Genomic DNA, 15192 nt, shown 5'->3' with positions numbered 1-15192 from the left:
AGCTGCCTCTCGGGAGCGTTAAAACACGCCTTCTTTTCCCCTCTTATTGGTCCTAAATCCCTCCAATCCTGCTTTGCTATTGGGTGGGTTTGCTCGTGGGCGGGGTTTCAAGGTCCACCGGGCACGCGCATTACATTTTTTTTCCGTGATTAGGTCGTCAACAAATCAATAATTATGGAAATTTCTGGTTTAAAATATTAATTTAAAAACATATCATAATATTAACAAACATAAATTCGTCCAAAATGTCCGCTCTGTCTCTTGAATGAACAATTGCATTTATGTAAACAATATTTTGTTTGTTAATTAAATTTTCGGGCTGAATTATTTTCCACAGTGTGGCCTTCAAATGCTATAGCTCGGTAATAATGTCCACTCTGTGCTTAGTGAACCATGTTACTAAATGAAGGCCCATCACGTCTTTAATACATTTTAATCTTTGCTAAAATGTCAACCTTGTCATTAGAAATTCAAAATACATATATTAAAATTCTATTTTTCTTGGTTGAATTCAAGTTCTATACATCTGTGGTCCTCTCGTGAGCCAAAAATGTCCACTCTGTCGTCACATTTTTGTCAACAAATTATTTGACGAAATGATGTCCCACCGCGTGTTCCTCGAATGCTATGTTTTGCCAAAAATGTCCGCAGAAATTAACTAAAAAACACTTCAATTTGTCAAATATTTAACCCTACCAAGTCCTAAATAATGGCCCACCATTTTGTACATTACATTTTAGGATTAACTAAAATGTCCTGTTATCAAAGTTTCAACATTTTTTTAAACTTGTATTTCTGTTTCCTAAATAAATATTTAGCCCCATCATGTGTTCCTCAAATGTAGTTTGTCATCAGAGATATTCTATCCATTTATATCTATACCAAAGGCGTGGGTTTCCTCCGGGCACTCCGGTTTCCTCCCAGATTCCAAAAACATGCATTTCAGGTGAATTGGCCGGTCCGAATTGTCCCTAGGTCTGAATGAGCGAGTGAGTTGTCTGTCCCTGTGTGCCCTGCGATTGGCTGGCAACCAATTCAGGGTGTCCCCTGCCCACTGCCCGATGATTGCTGGGATGGGCTCCAGCACCCCCGCGACCCTACTGAGGATAAGCGGTGTAGCTAATGAGATGAGATGAGATGAGAAGGCATATCCTCCTAGTGGAAGGTGGCTATAGTCAAGAACACACTCACATTCACCAAACTTTCATTCCACTTTGCTCTTCCCAACCTGACACCCAACATTAAGCCCACAGAACAACAAGGGATGAGTTGCCGAGACGCCCGACAGCATATGCTGGTTTACCCCCTCTGTATCATATGCGTCGATATCGGTCATTTTCAGTTGAGAAATAAAATATATATAAATAAATAAATTCCATTTTTGTTAAATTGATAACGTTGCTGAATGTAGGCCGCCATTACATTTAAGTCGAACCTAAAATTTCCACTCTGTCATTTAAACTCTGTTTGTTGGTGTCAAGTATGCTTTGAATAAATTATTTGGCTAAATGAAATCACGTCATGTGTTTCTCAAATGTTGGAGTTCGCCAAAAGTGTCCGCCCTGTAATTATCTTAAACACTACGTCAGTTTGCTAACTTTCAAACGAAGACCTGCATTACGTTTTAAGCTCAACCCCAAATTTCCATCCTTTCATTAGAAGTGAAAAAAAATGTACATATTTCTTTAAAACGGTATGTTTGTTCTGACTATTGAACAAACTGTATGCCAACTGTTGGATATTGATGAATGGTACCGTTGGAGCAGGGTTTTGAGCCACAGTCTGTGTGAGACAAGGCTGCATTCTCTCTCCAATTTTATTTGACATCTTCCTGGAGAAGATCATCTCCTATGTTCTGGAGCAACATGAAGGTGCAGTCAGTAAAAGAGGTTCTTTTGTAGAAATGTCACAAAATTCCGCAAACGAGGATACCGACGTATTTACCTTCGGCGCAGACAACCCTGGGCGAGAGACAGAAGGGAGTGCTTGAGCTCTATGCATAGCTCCACCTATCCCTACCGCTCTCCCAGTCGGGTGCCTTGCTGGTGTTTCTGGTGTTTACACTTTGTTCTGTGGGTTTTCCTCATAATGTGTCCCAAAAGTCAAGTCAAGTCAAGTCATTTTAATTTGGATAACCCTTAATCAGAAAGAGTCTCAAAGGGCTGCACAGGTTATTACACAGACTATTTTCAGACTATTATTACACCATCCCCTGATCTGGAACCAACATGAGGGCAAGGAAAAACTCAAAAACCTCAACATGAGGAAAATGAAGAAACGTTGAGAAGGGACCACACATGTAGCACCCCCCTTTCAGAATTACCAGACAGCAAAGGATGTTGCAATCACAAATGATACAGAGATATGCTCCACGAACAGTGAACATGGAGTATTTAATAACTTTCTCTATCAGGGATTTCTTGGAGATCTAGAGCCAAAACGAGGTAACATTCTATACTGGACTGTAGCATCATGACATCAGTGTTGTTTAGGCTTCTTTCGTGCTCAAAATAAAATGATTTGGAGAAAATGTGCGTTGTCTGGGGCAGCAATGGCTCAGGAGGTAGAGCGCTCGTCTTGGGATCAAGAGGTCGCAGGTTCGATTCCCGGCTCCTCTTTGTTATATATTGTTGAGAATTATATCAAAATGTACCGTTTGCCAAATTGTTCGAATTAGTTATCTGACTCCATTAACCAAACACAGCCTACATTCACCCAACAATTTATGCGCGCTGGTTTCTTGAAGGAAAAGATGAACAAGAAAGCCGACATTCTCACACGGGGGCAGATTTAAATTCATCAGCAATTTAAGTAAGTGTACTCCATTGAAAATGGCCGAATTAGTGACGTTTTAGTCTCTGGGAAGTCTCTTCTGAAGTCCTCTAGCTTTTTCTCTCGGCCCACGCCTTTCCCCAAGATGGTGTGCCGACTCCTGCCGTGGGCGCGCCAACGAAGCCCAACGTGAACTTCACAATCTCAGAGACGAGCGCCCCGATGTCTGTGGTTCCTCAATACAATGGAGAGCGTTTCTCAAAACATCGCCTGCCGTCCTCCGTCGTCAGGGCCTTCCTGCGTCTGGATGTGCTGATTATCTTATCAGCCTTACGTCCCGTTCCCGCCATTCCTGTAAACAATATTTCCTACCAGGGTGCCCTAAACTTTCACTGCTCATTAAAAAAAGTCACAGTCAGTAAATAACTACAGCATTAAACTCAATAAATGTAACTTATGTTCAATCGTAAAAAATCCTTTATAGTCAAATGTATAAAAATCCTTCAATATCGAGGTGTCCTTGGGCAAGACACTGAATCCCTAATGCCTCCAATAGCAGGTAGTTGCCTGCTATCGGTTAGTTAGTGTGTAAAAGGGAAAAGTGCTTTGGGAGTTCTTCATTGACTTGAAAAGCGCTATATAAATGGAGACCAAATGCAGACCATCTTGATATTCTCTCCGAGCCAGACGTACTCACGAAAAGAACCATATATGGCTCGCGAGCCTTAGGTTCCCGACCCCTGACGTTGCGGGTCATTGTGCACCGGACTCGATCTGAAATTCTAAACAGGAGATACGAGCACAACGTTACGAGCCGGGGGCCAAGTCTGGATCTTCGGGTGCCGCTAGCTAGCCGGGCCCCCGACAAACACATTTATGGATGGATTAATTTCCACCGCGGGAATCAAACCCGAGCGCCGCCGCGCATGGACATTTTTAATTAGTCGGCCCGAGCTCAGATGGAGAGCTGCTTTGTGAGCAAGAGGGGGGGTCGGCTTGGAGTTTGGGGGGGCTTCTTTAGCATGGAGGGGGGGGTTCTCGGTTGCACGGCGGCGAGCTCATTAGGCAGATAATTATCCCTGAAATTGATGCTGCATTGTGGCCTAATTGGAGATTTCTCCTTCTGACTCGCTAGGCCTCGCCCCCTTATTATTTTCTCATTTCGGACACATGCAAAATTCCACAAATTGGATATTAGAATAAGCCGACCGTGTGTCAAATGGACTATAGGAAGGCCAATGAGTGGCATTTTTTTTTTAATTTAGGTGGGGATTAATCATTCAAAACATGGCTGAAAACATCAGGTATAAGATAATCATATGCGTCTTTTTATACATCTGTGTCGTCTGTCAAGTAAAATGAAAACAATTCTCCATTTTTGTCATTTTTCACACTATACATTGGGTCTTGCTGTAAAAAGTGGTTTATTGTGTTGGAAATAAAAAAAGAAAAATTGAGTACTTGATTAAAAAACTCAAAAATGAAGACTTAAACATTCCTTACAAGGCAAAAGTAGAAAAAAAACTACAAAAATGGAGATACGTTTCTTCAGCATGACATGATGTCAAAAATGAAAGCTTTGAAACTACTGTAAATCAAGAGTTAAATAACTCAGATTTAAAGCTTTAATGTTAACTGATTGGAAGTGCTTCAATTCAAAAGTCGATTAAACTTCTGAAATGGTCAAGGGAAGATTTACAGCAGGTTTAAAGCTTTAACCCAGTACTCAAAGCATCTGTAAAGTTTTAACTCTGAGTTAAAGTTAACTGATTAAACGGCCTTTAATTCAAAAGTCATTACATCCTAGGTGAGGTCAAGGGTGATTTACAGCAGCTTTAAAGTGTTAACGCAGAGTTGTGTAGTACTGAAAGAGAGAGTTAAAGCAGTTGTAAAGCTTTAATTCGGAGTTAAAGTTAAATGATAAAAAGTTCTTTAATTAAAAGCAAATTTAATTAAATAACTTTTAAAAGCAATTCAACTTCTTAAGCAAACAAAGGGGATTTACAGCAAGTTTAAAGCTTAAACCCAGAGTTTCAAAGTACTCAAAGCATCTGTAAAGGTTTAACTCTGAGTTAAAGTTAACTGATTAAACGGCCTTTAATTCAAAAGTCATTACATCCTAGGTGAGGTCAAGGGGGATTTACAGCAGCCTTAAAGCGGTAACTTGGAATTTTGCAGGACTGAAAGAGAGAGTTATAGCAGTGGTCAAGTTTTAATTTGGAGTTAGAGTTAACCGATTAAAAGTGCTTTAACTTAAAAGTCGATTCAGGAACTTAAATGGTCAAAGGGGATTTACAGCATCTTTTATTCAGCGTGTTAAAGTACTCAAATAGAGAGTTAAATCATTTGGAAAGCTTTTACTCTGAGTTCAAGTTAACTGGTTAAGTGTTTTAATTCAAAAGTGGATTTAACTTATGTGGTCAAGAAGGATTTACAGCAACTTTTAAACTTTAACTCAGTGAGTTTTATAGAACCTAAAAAGAGTTAAAGCACTTGTAGATATTTAACTCTGAGTTAAAGTTAACTGAAAAAGTGCTTTAATTGAAAACTCAATTCAACTTGTTAACTGAACAAGAGGGATTTACAGCAGTAGCAAAACTTTAACCCTGAGTTAAATGAACTCTAAATTACTGTAATTTTAAAACACTTTTAATGTGGTCAAAGAGTAGTTGAACATATTTAACTCTGAGTGAACCTTTTGAGTAAAGTTAACTTCTTAAAACTGTTTTAAGTCCTACTTCTAAAGAGGTCAAGGGGTAGTTAAATCAGCTTTAAAGCTGAAACACCAAGTTTAATTCTTGAGTTAAGTTAAATCCTTAAAACTACTTCAATAGTCAAACCAATTTCTAAAGAACTCAAGGTGGAGTTAAAACAGCTTAAACTCAGAGTTTACAAGTGGCCAAAAATAGATTTAAACCATACTTTTAAACTTTAACTTCGAGTATGGCTTGGAGACAAGTTAACTCTTTAAATAATTTTGAATTCAAAGGTCAGATAACATTTAATGAGGTTAGGGGGAGTTAAACAGCTTCAAAGCCTAACTTACCAGTAAGTTAAATCCTTAAAACTACTTCAATAGTCAAACCAACTTCTAAAGAGGTCAAGGTGGAGTTAAAACAGATTTAACTCAGATTGTTTAAAGTGGTCAACAACATTTAAAGCAGCTGTAAATGTTTAACTCTGAGTTTCACTTAGTTAACTCTCTAAAATACTTTTACTTCAAAAGTCACACCATCTTCTAAAGTGGTTAAAGGGATAGTTAACACAGCTTCAAAGCTTTAACTCTGAGTATAGTTAACTCCCGTTAAATACTTTAATTCAAGAGTCAAACCATCTCCAAAAGTGGCCAAATGGAGGGAGTTAACGCAGTTTTAAAGCTTGAAGTCTGAGTAAAGTTAACTCTAGAAAAAATACTTTAATTCTTAAATCAAACCATCTTAAAAGTGGCCAAAGGGGGTAGTTAACTCAGCTTTAAAGCTTTAACCCTGAGTTAAGTTAACTCACAATTACTTCAATTCAGAAGTCAAACTATCTTCAAAAGTGGATCAAAGGGGAGTTAACACAGCTTCGAAGCTTTAACTCTGAGTAAAGTTAACTCCCAAAAACGACTTTAATTTAATAGTCAAAGTCGTCAAATGGGAGTCAAAACAGCTTTAAAGCTTTAACACATAGATTAACTTTGACAGCAGTGTTCCCTCTAAGCTGCGCGCGTGCGCAATTGCGCACTGCTCGCACATTCTCAGCGCACAAGAAAATCTAGCCAGCGCACAAAAATCAGGGCTCAAAATTACTAATTAAGAAGCGACTTGGGTCAAAGTTACAGTGCATGAAGGTAAAAATACACGGGTTCCCCTGACGTGTCCTAAATGCGGCATTTTGAAGTCGAGTCGAAGGAGAACGAAGTTGAGTAAAGTTAGTAGAGTTTGTCGGGGAACCGGTTTCTTCGGCTCGGCTCACTAAAAGGAACCGGCTCTTTCGGGTCCTAAACGGCTCTTCAGGTTGTTTTTGCTTCTTTAATCCCAACATGACCAAATATTATGTAGAATTATGCACAAAATGACTTAAATGAAGGGGGGAATCGAACAAAAAAGAAAAAAATACCGAAATGAAAAAGTAGTGAAAAGCTGAGAAAAAAAGAAACAAAAGGAAGAGAAAAAGAAGGAACAATTTTAGAAAAAAGCCAGAAAAAAAGAAAAGAAAAAAATGTAGGAAAAATTAAATAGAGAACAAAAAGAAAAAAGTAACAGCTCGGAAAAAATAAACAAAATGAGATTTTTTTAAAGGAATTAAAAAAAAAAATTGAAAAATATAATTGGAAATTATATCAAGTGAATTTTGTTGCCAACATTGTACTTCCACTAAAAATGTGATTACAGTTCTGTATCTTACAAGCGACTAAATAAGCCCCCAAAAATGTTAATATTATGCGACAAAATATATCAGGAAATAAAAAGAAATGGATATCTTGTGAAAGGCGTTTGTAGGCCGTACAACCTTTGCAATCGTACATGGGTCAATTCATTCAAAAGAGAAAAACAATTTGGCATTGCCGGAAACTCAGCAAAATGTAACTTGATGTCAAGTTTTGGACATGTTGGATAATAATTTAGTTGCCACACTTGGGATTGCCGTTGCTCACTGTTGTTTCAAGCGTTGCTCACCGACTTTGTGTGAACGCTCAGACCCGTGGAAATTTACAGGGAACATTGTTTGACAGTACTCATTTTTTTTAATTAATCATGGTAACTAATTACCGTAATTCTTTAATAGAATGCTTGATTTACTTTGTCGCTAGGCCGTTTTAAAGCGTGAATTCAGTATCGTGTAGTCGGAGTCCAAATCAGTAGAAAAGAATCCAAAAGTACAATATACTTTTACCTATATATACCTATTACAAATCTGGCGGCGGGGGGGAGGTCTCGCCTGGCTAGCTATAAAACTGCACCTATCTTTTACTTTTGATTGTGTATTTCTTTTTTTCGGTGGTGCAAATTGTGTTTCTCAGCAGGAGAGCTTGCAGGAGATTCTTCACAGCGTGCGGGAGAATCTCTGGTATTGAGGTTGGGGGGGGATTGTAAGGTGGGGGTGCATATAAAGGGGGGGCCTGGAGGTTATTTATGGAAGCGAAAGGTGGATGGGCGGAGAAAGATGGCACAGTATTTATAGGGCTCCGGTTTAGTTCGGATTAATGAGGGACTTAAGTACTGTGCCTTGCAAAGGTACTGCCCCCCTTAAAACCTTTTGACATATTTCAGGCTTCAAACTCATTAAAACCATTTTTTTACCCATTCTTCTTCACAAAACAGCTCAAGTTCCTAAAGGTTGGATGGGGATCGTTTGTGCACAGCATTTTTCAGATCTTTCCACTTTTTAGGATTGGGATCTGGACTTTGGGTTGGCCATTCCAAACACCTTTCAAACCATTTCATTGTAGATTTTGCTTTGCGTTGGGTCCGAAGATGATCCTGGACCCTACTCTCAGGTCTCTTCCAGACTTTAACATATTTTCTTCCAGAGTTTTTGGTTCCATCAATCTGCCTGTTAACACGAACGGTTTTCCCAGTCCCCGCTAAAGAAAAGCCAACTTAGAGTATGATGCTTCCGCCACCATGCTTGACAGTGGGGAGGGCGTTTTCAGGGCAATTTGCAGCGTTACTTGTCCACCAAACGTAACACTTTGCATTCAGCCCATAGAGTTTAATTTTGGACTCATATGTCCAGAGCACCTTGTTCCGCATGTTATTTGTGTTTCCCATGTGGTTTCTTGACAACGCCAAACGGGCCTTTTTATGGTATCCTTTCAGAAAGGGCTTTCTTCTTGCCGCTCTACCATAAAAGGCAGATTTATGCAGAGTACGACTAATTGTTTTCTTATGCACACATCGTCCCACCTAAGCTGTTTATGCCTGTGTGTCATCCAATCAGGGTCCTCTTGGTTGCTTCTCTGATTAGTGTTGGGATTAAATATCAAAATGTACTATTTACCAAATTGTTTGGATTAGTTATCAGACTCCATTAAATAAACACAACCTACATTTACCCAAAGATTTATGCACACTGGTTTCTTGAGGGAAAAGATGAACAGGAAGCCAACATTTCCACACGGGGGCAGATTTAATTTCATTAACAATTTAACTAAGTGTACTCCATTGAAAACGGTCGAATTAGCGACTTTTGAGTCTGTGGGAAGCCTTTTTCTCAAGTCCTTTAGCTCTTCTCCCCGCATAATGGCGTGCCGACTCCTCCCATGGGCGGGCCAAGGAAGCCCCCTGGGCTTCACCATCTCGTAGAAGAGTCCCGATGTCTGGGGAACTCAAAACAACACCGAGAGTTTCTACGTCATCAGGGCCTTTCTGCGTCTGGATGTGCTGATTATCTTATCAGCCGTACGTCCTGTTCCCGCCGTTCCTGTAAACAACATTTTCCACCAGGGTGCCCTGACCTCGAACCACAGCCCAGTCAGTGAATATCTTTTGCATTACATGTAATATGTATTCAATTGTATAAAATCCTTTATAGTCTAATGAATAAAATCCTTCATTAGTTTTCTCCTCGTTTGGGCCGAAAGTTTTTGAGGGACGTCCAGGTCTTGGTAGGTTTGCTGTGGGTTTATGCTATCTCCATTTTTAGGTTATCTCTCGCACAGTGCTCCGGGAGTTGTGTGGATGTTGCGAAATTGTCTCGTTTCTCATTCCTGCTTTGTAGTTTCCACAAATATTTTCAGTCTGACAAAAAGTTGTTTTTTTTTTTTTTTTTTTGGGGGGGGGGGGGGGGGGGATCAGTACTTTTGCTAACCACCGTAAGGTGATTTCTTACCACAGTTTTAGGTCTCATGCATTTATCGTTCAAATATCGACCATAACAGTTATATCTCGATTATTCTCGAAATTCCCGCGCCAGGAAAAACAAAAGAACTCCGCATTCCACCCGAAATCAATCGGGAACGAAAAAACGGAGCGCCGCGCGGATCCGTACTCCACAGGGCGAGACGGAATCGGTCGGGAATATGTAAACAGTTTTCCGATTCCGGCGAGATTCCTCTGTTGTGCCTCGCACCTCATTACGGCTTTTATTTTCGGGCTCCCTGAAAAAAAAAACCTCAACGGTTTCCCCCGCTGCCGTTTTCGATCGGGGGAGTCTTGTTTAGGAAGGTCCTCTAATGCGATCTTTTCTTGGCATTAACTCTCGGAAAGACAAACCCATCTGCCGCCTTAATTAAGTACGCCGCCATTTTCTATGCAGGGGGGGCGCGGGGGTCGTTTGAAGTTGCCCAGAGTGCGGCGGTCGGACTAGCAAGTTCATCAAAATGCTAATTCGGCTCGAATTAAAGTTGTGATTAACGTTACACACTTTCCCTTTTCCTCCCCCTGCCGTGAAATCGCTCCTTCTGTGGGAGGCGGGAAGGAGCGGATTGAATAAAAACCCTGAAAATAATCACTTTACACTTTAAACATGGCTGCCCTCTTTGGCCAGAATTGGTACTGCAGCCTCGATGTCTACGAGGGGCTTTCGAGTAAATTAGCTCGGAAAATGTGACTTTCTTTTCTCGAGTTATTTTAAAAGAACGAATCACAATTTATACAACTCATGGCTGCTTTAAATTTTAGCGTCCTCTCTGGCCAAAACTGGAACTGGTGCCTCAATGTCTACGAGTTGCTTTCGAGTTAGTGAGCAAATCAGCCTCGAAAATGTGCCCTTCTCTTTGTGAGTTCTGTTAAAAAAAAATGCAATTGATAGTTTGCAGCTGTGTTACACATTACTGCCCTCTTTGGCCAAAATTGGAACTGCAGCCTCCATGTCTTTGAGTTGCTTTTGAGCTAGCAGGCAGAATAGCGGCAATGTTGAGTTTTTTCTAGCAAGTTAGCAGAATTAGCCTGGAAAATTGGATTTTCTTTTTGGGAGTACTGTAAAAAAAATAACTTGCGACTTCCTTACATGTTAAGTGCCCTCTTGAGTGCCCTCCTTGGCTTACAGTGGTACTGCAGCCTCACATTATATTGCGAAATAAAATGTAAAAAATAGTAAAATAATATCCCAAAATATATAATAATAATTTAAAATAACTGTCTTGCTTTTTTGTCAATTAATTAGAAAAAAAGTAAATATAATCAACATTATATAAAAAATGCTTGATGATTACAAATAATTGTATTAGTTATTTTGTTAGAAAAAAATAAGAAGTGGTATCTGACGTCTTAATTAGTATTGGTTTATTCATTCCTCCCCCACATAACAAACAAAAACGAATAAGGTAAAGTAAATAAACAAAAATAATTAATATTTCCAAATAATTGTATACTTTTTATTATATATTTAAAAAACATCATCACCAGAAATGTTGGTTTATTCATTCCTCCCCCCACATAGGAAAAGGTAAACGAATAAGGTAGAGTAAATATACAAAAATAGTTATTAATTCCAAATAATTGTACACTTTATATATATATATATATATATATATATATATATATATATATATATATATATATATATATATATATATATATATATACATCATCACCTTTAATGTTGTTTTTTTTCATTCATCCCCCACATAGGAAAAAGTAAAGGAATAAGGTAAAGTAAATATACAAAAATAGTTAATAATTCCAAATAATTGTATACTTTTTTTTTTATGTATATGAAAACATCATCACTTGAAATGTTGGTTTATTCATTCCTCCCCCAACTAAGAAAAAGTAAACGAATAGTGTAAAGTAAATATACGAAAATAGTTAATAATTCCAAATAATTGTATACTTTTTATTATTTATACGAAAACATCATCGCCTAAAATGTTGGTTTATTCACTACTCCCCCACCTAAGAAAACGTAACCGAATAAGGTAAAGTAAATATACAAAAATAGTAATAATTCCAAATAATTGTATACTTTTTATTACTTATACGAAAACATCATCACCTTAAATGTTGGTTTATTCATTCCTCCCCCCTAATGAAAAAGTAAACAAATAAGGTAAAGTACATATACAAAAATAGTTAATGATTCCAAATAATTGTATACTTTTTATTGTTTATACGAAAACATCATCACCTGAAATGTGGGTTTATTCATTCCTCCCCCACTTAAGAAAGAGTAAACTAACAAGGTAAAGTAAATATACAAAAAAGTAGTTAATCATTCCAAATAATTGAATACTTTTTCTTATTTATATGAAAACATCATCACCTGAAATGTTGGTTTATTCATTCCTCCCACACATAAGAAAACATAAATGAATTGGGTAAAATAAATATAAAAAGATAGTTAATTCCAAATAATATACTTTTTATTATTTATAGGAAAACCAATTGAAAAGCTATCTGCTGTCATAATCACATGAAATATTGGTTTACTTATTCCTCCCCCACATAAAAAAGAATAAAGAAATGGGGTAAAAAAAATCCCTCGTCTGGGAATCCTTCTCCGCAAAACACATTTGAAATGCCGAAAGGCGGATTAGTATCATCCGTCCTATTAATCGCGGGAGCCAATCACGGCTCTTCATCTCAGGGAAAGGGGAGTGGTTTCGTCAGCCATATGCATTTGCGTTAAAACAACAGCAGCTTGACATTCCCGATGATTTTTTTCCCGCTTATTTGCGTAGGAGCCGTCATCGCACGTACCCGGTGGTAATAAAAGCCGGGACGCTTATTGAGGCATTAAATATGTCTACACCGCGGATCATCTGTTTGCGTTGGGGTCCGGGTGGGGACGTAGGAGGGCGGGGCCCGGGGCCTGCCGCTTTGGCGTGGGATGTCACTGCGAGGGAAGCGAGGCCCTTCAGCGGGATTATGGGAGATTCCGGCTGAAATTGAAGGGAATTGGAAACGTGGCGGCGGAGCTCCTAGTGGTTAAGCCATCTTTCCCTGAAGATGACGTGTTTGTCCACTTCAATGTCAGGGGGGAGGGAAGAAGGTTCGTTAGCGATGCAGTCATAAAATCATTTCGATTGTTGCGGTACCTGTTGTTGTGTTTGTGTTCTGACTTTGCTTTTCATACAGCTCTTTTAAAGGTGGAGTCTACGTAAAAATGATATTAATTATTCAATCAACAATTTTGTATTAATATTATTGAAATAATAATGAGGTGCATTTTTATTGATATTATTATTATTAGTCGTAGTAGTCGTATTTTTTTTTACCAGTGTTCCTATTTACCTATTTATTCATTTTCATTTGTTGTATTTATATAAATGATATATGATAATGAAAACTAATTTTATTCATACTACAGTTTTTTTGATTTATCGTATTGAATTTTCTAGCAGCTTCCTTTTTATTTATTTCTTCTTTCTTTCTCTTCTCTCTTACTATTTCTCTTTTTTCTCTTTTGCTTCTCACATTCTCTATCTTTTTCTCTCTCTCTCTCTCTTTCTCTCATTTCTTTCTCTGTTTTCTCTCTCTCTCTCTGTGTCTTTTAATTTCCTTTTGCTCTATCTTTATTTTTTCCTTATGTTCTCTCTTTTCTCTCTTCCTCTCTCTCTCTCTTGCTATCCCCTTCCCTCTTTCTCTCCTCCTATCTTTCTCTTTTTCTATTTCTCTTTGGATTTCTTTCTTTCTCTCTCTTTCTTGCCCCCTCTCTCACTATTTCTATTTGATCTTTTTTGTTTTTTAATGTTCTCTCTCTTTCTCTCTCTGTCTCTCTCTTATTTCTTTCTCTCTGTTTTTCTTTCTCTGTCTTTTTACCTTATTTTGCTCTATCTTTCTTTTTTCCAATTTCTCTTATCTCTCTCTCTCTCTCTCTCTTGCTATCCCCTTCTTTCTTTCTCTTCTCTCTTTCTATTTCTCTATGTATTTCTTTCTTTCTCTCTTTCTTGCCCCTTCTCTCACTATTTCTCTTTTGTCTCTTTTGCTTCTCACATTCTCTCTCTTTCTCATTCTTTCTTATTTTTTTCACTCTGTTTTTCTTCCTCTCTAATCTACAAGTCCGGCCCCCGGCAGAATGTTTCTTCTATCGTGTGGCCCCCGAGTTATTATGAGTTTGACACCCCTGCTTAACATAATAGAAATAGATGCCTAGGCCAATTGTTATATTTTCCCTGCCTTCACGTGTTGCTGTACCATTTGTGTACAGGATTATGTTATTTCATGTGTTATAATGCGGTTATAACATAAAAGCACGTCACAAAGAATATGATTTCAATTTTCAAATCATCCGTCCGTGTCCAAACTCCGAATGCAAAACATTTGTTTGCATGTGCCCCCTTGCCAAGCAAATTTCCTGAAAACCTGACCCCCCCCTCCGCCTCTACCTTCTGCAGGACATCCATAAAACAAATGCGGGGTGTCACTCGGGTCAGGGTGAACATTAACACTCAGCCAGGGGCCGACAGGGGGTCGGCAGGGGCCAATAGAGGGTCGGCAGGGGGCCAACTGCCTGTGGAGGTTGGGACGAGTCATTAGCTACACCTTGAAAGGAGACAAATTGTCTTAACAATAGCAATATAATAATAACATATATTCTTTATCCTCTTTCCAAATGACTCCAGCTAATGTTACGTCTCATTTTTGATATCGTGGTAGGAAGCCAGAGATCGACGAGACCGATTCCAATTGCCCGAGTTGATATCGGACAGATGGGGTTGATACCGGACAGGAAAGGACAGACAGGATTGACAACAGATCAGGATATCGAAAATTAACAGGAGAAACTATACGGGAACGAAAACTGGAGAGAATAATAAACAGGACAAAAACAGACGGAAAACTAAACCGGAACCTGAAATTAAACACGACAAGAATAAATGGGAACAATACCGGACTGGAGATATCACAGGAAAACAGGACCGAGTCAGGACCGCAGCTGGCACCACACGGGCGGGGCCAATTGGGCCCCATGGCAACCGTGACACACACACAGGCGGGGCCATTGGGCACCACGGCACCCGTGACACACACGGGCGTGGCCAATTGGGCGCCATGGCAACCATGACAGTATTGTATTGCAAGACATTTGTTGTTTCCTGTAGTTACTCAGCGGTTGATGTTGTTGTTTTGTTCTTTACCTAAATAAAAAGTCACAATACAATACTATTATCCACCATATCTTTTTTCTCTTTCAGATATCTACCAAATTGAATTCTGAGTGATAATAAGTCAAACGACCTGAAATGTTCTTGGTCCTTCGAGCCGGATTCCAAACAAGGTAAAGTTCTGTGTATTGTTTTTTATTTGGTGTATTTCACATAATACTATCACAATCCCATTTTTCCTTTAGGTATTTTGCTTTTTTTGCTAGTTATCAAGCTCAATTTAGATAGATGGCTTCTTACTCTTTTAGTTTTTTTACCTGTTTACCTTTCTATCGAGCTATCAAGCTATCTTTTGAGCAATTGAGCAAGATATCTTGCTAGCATTTTACATTTTCTGCATGCTATCGAGCTAACATATTGCTATTTTTTTCTTTACCTGTTTACTT

The 15192-nt window shown here is 38.7% G+C and overlaps 1 long non-coding RNA gene across 1 annotated transcript in view; it reads left to right on the top strand.

Annotated features, from left to right (window-relative positions):
- Positions 1 to 14919, top strand: part of LOC148346386 (uncharacterized) — an 87236-nt gene extending 72317 nt beyond the window's left edge. Inside the window, exon 4 of the long non-coding RNA XR_015848337.1 lies at positions 14837 to 14919. This is a non-coding gene — a long non-coding RNA (uncharacterized LOC148346386). The remainder of the gene's footprint in view (positions 1 to 14836) is intronic.
- The last annotated feature ends 273 nt before the right edge of the window (positions 14920 to 15192 follow it).

The sequence above is a fragment of the Urocampus carinirostris genome, chromosome 20 (genome assembly GCF_059441175.1).
Source record: "Urocampus carinirostris isolate Australia breed hairy pipefish chromosome 20, RoL_Ucar_1.0, whole genome shotgun sequence".
Taxonomy (NCBI): Eukaryota; Metazoa; Chordata; class Actinopteri; order Syngnathiformes; family Syngnathidae; genus Urocampus; species Urocampus carinirostris.
This window is presented reverse-complemented; position numbering and strand designations above follow the sequence as displayed.